This window comes from Symphalangus syndactylus, chromosome 3 (genome assembly GCF_028878055.3).
Source record: "Symphalangus syndactylus isolate Jambi chromosome 3, NHGRI_mSymSyn1-v2.1_pri, whole genome shotgun sequence".
Classification (NCBI taxonomy): domain Eukaryota; kingdom Metazoa; phylum Chordata; class Mammalia; order Primates; family Hylobatidae; genus Symphalangus; species Symphalangus syndactylus.
Genome location: NC_072425.2, coordinates 127952833 through 127960387, shown reverse-complemented (window position 1 = coordinate 127960387; position 7555 = coordinate 127952833). Strand labels below are relative to the sequence as shown.

Here is a 7555-nt window from a genome sequence, read left to right as displayed (position 1 = left end):
AAACAGACTAACACATTGCTTATCAGAAGGCCAAGGCTGAGAGTTAAGGGAACTCATTTAATAAGAAAATGACTTCTTTGTCCAGACACGTTAGTTCTACTCTTCTAGTGACAATATTAACAAATTACAGGTGAGTAGTGCCTTATATATTTTAAAATCAACTCATGGGATTATCTCACGTGATCCTGACTTCTAGGAGGTGACAGGGCAGACAGGATTGTTCTGACTTTATGCAGAAGGGAGCTGAAACACAGAGAAATTAAGAGCCTGCTCAAAGACACAGAAGTAGTTAAGTGCTTGAAATGTAAAACTCCATGAGTTCTGTCACATAATACATTCAAGTGCTTTTTTTTTTTTTTTTTTTTTGAGACGGAGTCTCGCTCTGTCGCCCAGGCTGGAGTGCAGTGGCGCAGTCTCGACTCACTGCAAGCTCCGCCTCCCGGGTTCACGCCATTCTCCTGCCTCAGCCTCTCCGAGTAGCTGGGACTACAAGCGCCCGCCACCACGCCCGGCTAATTTTTTGTATTTTTAGTAGAGACGGGGTTTCACTGTGGTCTCGATCTCCTGACCTCGTGATCCGCCCGCCTCGGCCTCCCAAAGTGCTGGGATTACAAGCGTGAGCCACCGCGCCCGGCCTCAAGTACTTTTTTTAAAGAAAATAGCATTTACTCTACATGCTTCCTTGTAAACAATATTTACACAAGACTCCGAATTCCTCGTTGTGTGCTTTTTTTCCCTTCCTCTTTGTTCTCCTGATCTGAAAGCCCATGGACTGGAGCAACAATTGCGATCAAGACAAAGCTGACTGAAGATACCCAAGCTCAGGTCAGTGTGCAATTTTTTGATAAATTACTGAAAGGATGTTCTCAGAGAAAAGGTTAAGTATGGCGGTATTGAGAACCACTGGCATGTAAAAAGCATAATAAAATCAGTGTAGCATAGAAAGAAAAGACAGTCTACCATGAACTTGATCTAATAGAATCAAATCAAATAATACCCACAGTCACACAAGCAGGATATAAGAACAGCAATCTCTGATCAAGACATTCCTGTGCAGATAAAACCTGCCCAAGGGGCTGACCATGGTTTGCATTAGCAATGCTAGACTCCCAGGGAAAGAAGTGATTTCAGGAAGTGCATCAGTTAAAGGCGTGTGAAGTTCAAAGCCAAGAGTAAGAAAACAATTAGAAACAGACATCTTCTGCTTTACCAGAGCTTGACCAGAGAAAAGTGGAGATGGTTTATATAAGCTACAGGGATCCTCAAAAGAAAGAAATCTAGCTTATGAGAAAATGTTCAGGGAAAATTCAATTTTCCTAGGAAAAAGAGACTCTAGTATGTGAATGAGCCCTGTGGGTAGACACCTTGGAGGAATCATAGCACTCTTAACAGTTTGTGCAACTACAATGGGGTTTGTCCCTCCTGCAAATGTCTACTTGAGGGAATGGGCATGAGGCAGTAGTTTGTAGACTTAAGCTTGTGGTACTGTTGTGAAATCCAGTCACTAACTCTAAATAAGGCCCTAAGAAACATTGAGAACTTGATTATGTGGAAATATTAGCTCTTTACGGTCATGAGAGAATTGAATTCTAAGAAATTGTGCAATAAATAAACTGTCCGTTACTAACAGTCACTAAGAGCTATAATTAAGAGAAAAAGTTCTCATTCAGAAGAAACAAATGGCTGGACAAATAAACAGGATTCTCTTTAGTAAATTTTCTAATTTATTTTCTTTATGGCAGCTTATCAGTTGAGAACCACTGTGTTAGGCCGTATATGTCTAAAGGGTATTGTCAAGAGGTTTCTTTTTCTGGGCAGATGTCCCCATTTTTGGTCACTCATTTTTACCTAGGTTTTCTCCTGTACTCTTTAGTGGATTTTTTGGCATAATGGGAGAACTGGCAGGATAAGCCTGCCAGAGGTCTGTTTACATGAGAACAGAACTCATTCTAAGGAAGGGAGAGCTGAAAAGCAAGGGCTTAGCTCAAAGATATTCTGGGTGAGTACAGGAGGGGAAGAGTGATGCTAAGTGCAGCCCAAGGGTTTATCACTCAGCTGTCCAATGATTCAGCAACTCTGGATTCATATCTGAGTCCTGGGTTTAGGGAGCTCCAGTAAAAAATAGATAAAAACCAATAAAAGATTGGTTTGCTAAAATCTCCATGGGCTACTGAGAGCTGAAGATGTCAGCAGAATTGGTGCCAGTGGAAATAGGAGAGAACGCCCTTGTCGCTGACATCAGTGTCTCTGTAGTGGTGTGTGTGAGGTGTGGCACGGAGACTGACAGCAGAGGCAGCGGGGACATTGATGGAATTAGCTCTTTCTGCTGGCATCAGCAGCAGCATCTTCCATGGTTAAGGACAGAGCATGAGGGATCCAGATGAGCCCTGCTCAGTTGGCAGCCTTGGCAGAGGCACTGGCAGGGCTGGCAGGAACCACAGCACAGCTGCTCCTTTGTCATCCGCAGCAACGGAAGTCATTATTACTGTGATCCAGGGCAGAAGAGAAAAGTCGGGGGTACGTGGAGACAGGCATGTGCCAGCCAAAGCATGAGCTTGCGCCTTCCCAGAATTATTTGGGAAGAATTTCAAGGGCCTGAGCTTTCTTGAAGACCGTGAGTGAATAGATCCTAAGAAATTCTGTTTTGTGGCTGCAATCCCATTTTAGCCACAGGGAGGTGTGTGCTGGGGGACCACAGATGATACAATTAAAAGGAGGGCCTGTGTTCTCTGAGTTACAAGCCTAATTTTAGGAGTAGGATTGACCAATTGGTTCTCCAAAGGGAAGGGCCTGGTGAATTTCTCAGGTTCAGGAGGTGAGCAATTTCTCCCTTCTGCTGACTGTTGGAAGGAAACAAGAGAAAAGAAGTCTGGTATAATCATAGTACCAAAAAGATACACAAACTCAAATTTTTATTACAGCACTATTCACAATAGCAGATATATGAAATCAACTTAAGTGCCCATCAATGGATGATTAGATAAAGAAAATGTGGTGTGTGTATATATATACATTATATATCTCTCTCTCTCTTAAATATCATATATGTATCTTAAATATCATATGTGTAAAAAGAAATAATCTTAAGCCATAAATAAGAAATGTGCAATAAGAAATGAAATCCTGTCTTTGTAGCAACATGGATGAAACTGGAGGCCACTATTTTAAGTGAAACAACTCAGAAACAGAAAAACACCACATCTTTTTACTTATAAGTGGGAGCTAAATAATATGTACACATGGACATAGATAGGCAATAATAGACAAAGGAGACTCAGAAGGGTGGGGGGATGATAAGACATTAATTAAAGGGTATATTAGTTATTCGGCTGATGGATACACTAAAAGACCTGACTTCACCACTATGTAGTCTATCCATGTAGCAAAATTACACTTGTAACCCTTACATTTATACAAATAAAAAAAATTTTAAGAGAAAAAATCTGGAAGATATGGAATATGCAGTAATTCCAAAGTTTGGCAGGAAAAAAAAGGAAAAATTTGGAGTTGGAAATGGAAATGGAAATCCAAGTCACCTAGGAGCACATTAGCTTTAGGTTCATGGAGTCAGCAGAAAGGACAAGAGAAGGAGCAAGTCTGATGGGGAAGGGTAGTGAATTAGAGAGAAGAAGGCAGTCATGAAGAGAGGGAAGTCGGGTGAGGACCAGAAGAAGGTCTGCAGAGTAAATAGAATGCCACAGGTAATATACTAGGCACAAGAACACATGACCTTTCTAAATTTCAATCAAGTGTGAAGAGCTCCTCAACCTGGTAATACAAACTAACTGTAATTACCCAAATAAGAAATGATTGGCTGGGCGTAGTGGCTCACACTTGTAATCTTGGCACTTTGAGAGGCCAAGGTGGGTAGATCACTTTAGCCAGGAGTTTGAGACCAGCCTGGCCAACGTGGTAAAACCCCGTCTCTTAAAAAAAAAAAAAAAAAAAAAAAAATTAGCCAGGCATGGTGGCATGTGCCTCTAATCCCAGCTACTCGGGAGGCTGAGGAACGAGAGTTGTTTAAACCCGGGAGGTGGAGGTTGCAGTGAGCAGAGATGACAGATCACGCCACTGCACTCCAGCTTGGGTGACAGAGCGAGACTGTGTCTCAAAAAATACAAATAATAAATAAAAGAAATGGTTGAGGCTTAAATGGGAACATGACAGAATATGGGACGAGGGAGAGTTGAATTTGGGGAATAGGGGAAGAAGTGCCTATTGGCTTTAATGAGAATTAGGAGTCAGGAGAACTGTGTGTAATCATTGCAGGAGCTCATTGAGGGCAGAGTTCCCATCTCAGTGATCTTTCTCATCTTAGGACTTAGCACATTCCCTTGATCACATAGTAGGTGCTTAATAAATACTGTTCAACTGAAAGCTTTTATAAGGTTACATGCTTGGAAATAGTATCGCCAAATGGTGTTTGCATGTTACTTGCTTATTCTTCCTCCTTTTTCTTTCTTTCTTTCTTTCTTTCTTTCTTTCTTTCTTTCTTTCTTTCTTTCTTTTTTTTTTTTTTTTTTGACAGAGTCTCAATCTGTTGCCAGGCTAGAGTGCAGTGGCATGATCTCAGCTCACTGCAACTTCTGCATCCCGGGTTCAAGTGATTCCCCTACCTCAGCCTCCCAAGTAGCTGGGACTACAGGCATGCACCACCACACCCGGCTAATTTTGTGTGTGTGTATTTTAGCAGAGACAGGGTTTCACCACATTGGCTGGGATGTTCTTGATCTTCTGACCTCGTGATATGCCCACCTCGGCCTCCCAAAATGCTGGGATTACAGGCATGAGCCACCACACCCGGCCTCTTAGTCCTTTTTCTAAATACCTTTTTTAAAAACTTATTTTTTAGTTCCAAGGTGTATGTTTCTCATTGTGTCATGAACAGATAAACATTTTGATTCTTCACAATTCTCTAGTTTTTAAAAAGTACATGCTGAGGCAGTTCAGCTTCCTGGTTAAATGTATTCCAAAATATCTGGACCTCATTGCAGAGACTGGGCTATTGGCAGAGTAAAGTTTCCTTTTTGATATATTGTTTAGAGTTGGGGGTTGGGGTGTCAATGGAATGGGCTGATGGGGTAGAAAAAATAAGTTTTGTTAATCACCTAAGTTCCTCATCACTGGCCCTTCTGATCGTGGTACTGACTTCAAACTTAAATCACTTCATTACTGTAGATGGAAAGGCTGAGCTGGGTTAAGCACAATGAGAGACTTTTATAGACAGGATCACAACAAACATCGTTTTCCTGAGGTCTGCATGTCCTGACCTGGGGCCTGCATGGGAAAATGCATCAGGAGAGCTTTTGGGAAAACTGTCTGTACCTAAAATAACTGGATGGGATAGTAGGCATCGTGAAGAGAGTAGTGCTATCATGAGGAAACCTCTGGGGTGGAAGTTGAGTTCTAGTTCCAACAATGCCGGGTGACCTTGAAAATGTCACCTAACTTCCCTAGGTATCAGTTTCCTAATCTGTCAGTGCAGTTGAAATAGATGAATCCTGAGATTCTGTTCCACTCTCAGCAGCTACTAAATTTCTTGTTGCTCTCCAAATTTAGAAGACATAGTGCATTTTTATTGTTGGCTACTTACTGTTGCATTTAGCTTTATTCTAAAATGTGGGTTGACTCTAGCAAGTACTCCCAGTCAGAGGTTAGGAAGCATCAGGAAGAGGCTAAAGATGAAGAGGGAGGCTCTCTATTAAGAAGAACCCCCCCCGCGATCAGTATTCTGTGTAGTATGGGAATGGGAGAAAAGATAAATGCTTTCATATGTATTTTTTTTACTTGTCTATATATAAAAGATTTAAGCTAATTTAATAAAAAAGCATACACGCATGTATTTTTGTTTTACTTTAATGGAAAATAATGGTATTTATGGGTATAAGGTGATGTTCTGATGTATGTATACATTGTGGAATGATCAAATCAGGCTAATTGGCATATCTGTCCAATTATTTATTATTTATTTGTGGTGAGAATGTTTAAAATCCTCTCTTTTAGCTATTTTGAAATATACAATGTATTATTATTAACCATATATAGTCACCTGGCTGTGCAATAGATCACGGAACTTATTCTTCCTGTCCGACTAAAACTTTGTAACCATTGACCAACATCTCTTCTTTCCCGGTCCTCTCCCCTCCCCCAGTGTCTGGTAACCACCAGTCTACTCTCGACTTCTATAAGTTCAACTTTTTAAGTTTCCACATATAAGTGAGATCATATAGTATTTGTCTATGTCTGGCTCATTTCACTTAACATAATGACCTCTAGGTTCATCTGTGTTATGGCAGATGACAGGATTTTCTGATTTTTAAAGGCTGAATAGTATTGCATTGTGTATATATAACCCATTTTAAAAACCCATTTGTTTGTTTATAGACAGGTTGTTTCCAACAGAAGCAAATAATTCTGCAATGAACATGGGCGTACGGACATCTCTTCTATTTCAATTTGGGGTGGGGTATACACCCAGTAGTGGGATTGCTGGATCATATATAATAATTCAATTTTTAGTTTTCTGAGAAATCTCCATACTGTTTTCCAAAATGGCTGTACTAATTAATAATACCACTGACAGTATACACATACAGGTTTATATGTGTGTGTTCATATATAAATATATATGAGATACATATATATTCCACATATATATGAGATACATATATATTCCACATATATATGAGATATATATATATATATGCCACATGTACATCTATTTACTAGGTGGATTATATTTAGATAAAAGAGAGAATCATTTCTTCATTAAAAAGTATATCCTGAGCATCAACAACATAGCAGATGCTGTGCTAGGTCTTGCGTTATAAAGTTCAAAGAGTTTCTAAAATACAAAAGAGAAAAAGTCTTCATTCAATAATATTTATAGTATAATAATTATACTGTAGTTAACTAGTTGCTAGTAACCTTTATAAATAGAAGAATTGAAAAAAGAAAGATGATTTTGATTTGGTTAGTGAGTTATCCTGCAAGTCTTCTGCTGAATATAAAGAAGACAGAATGAGAAAGAGACTTGAAGAAGGCAGAGAAAGTTGTAAACAGCCATTTATAGAAGAGGCGAAAAAACAAAGGATGTGAAGCAATTTAATGAAAAGAAATAAACTTACGTTTATATGTATGTGTGTATATGAGATACATATATTCCGTGTGTGTGTTATAAAGAGTGATTGTGAGGTGGTGTTGAGGACAGCAATTAATTTAGAAGACTATGAATTTAGAGCAGGATTTTTACTTAACCATATTAGAAGCAGAGAAGTTAAATGATAAGACTGGTAGAGGAGAATTAATTAGGACTCTGGTTGCAAGTAAAAGAAAAGCCAACCCAACTTAGCTTAAATAGGGGATACATTAGCTAAAGAACTGAAACATCCAAGTGTCCAGATGTCTAAAATAAAATTTGGTACAGGTGTTCAAATGATGTCATTAGGACTGATGTTGCTTAACTCTGCCTCTTCCGGATTAGTTCCATTCTGAAACAGGCAATAATGTCTACGGTCATACCACCCTGAACGCGCCCAATCTTGTCTGTTCTTGG

General features: G+C 39.5%; 1 long non-coding RNA gene across 1 annotated transcript in view; it reads left to right on the top strand.

Annotated features, from left to right (window-relative positions):
• The first annotated feature begins 780 nt into the window (after nucleotides 1-780).
• Nucleotides 781-7555, top strand: part of LOC129478393 (uncharacterized) — a 46672-nt gene continuing 39897 nt past the window's right edge. Inside the window, exon 1 of the long non-coding RNA XR_008656420.1 lies at nucleotides 781-825. This is a non-coding gene — a long non-coding RNA (uncharacterized lncRNA). The remainder of the gene's footprint in view (nucleotides 826-7555) is intronic.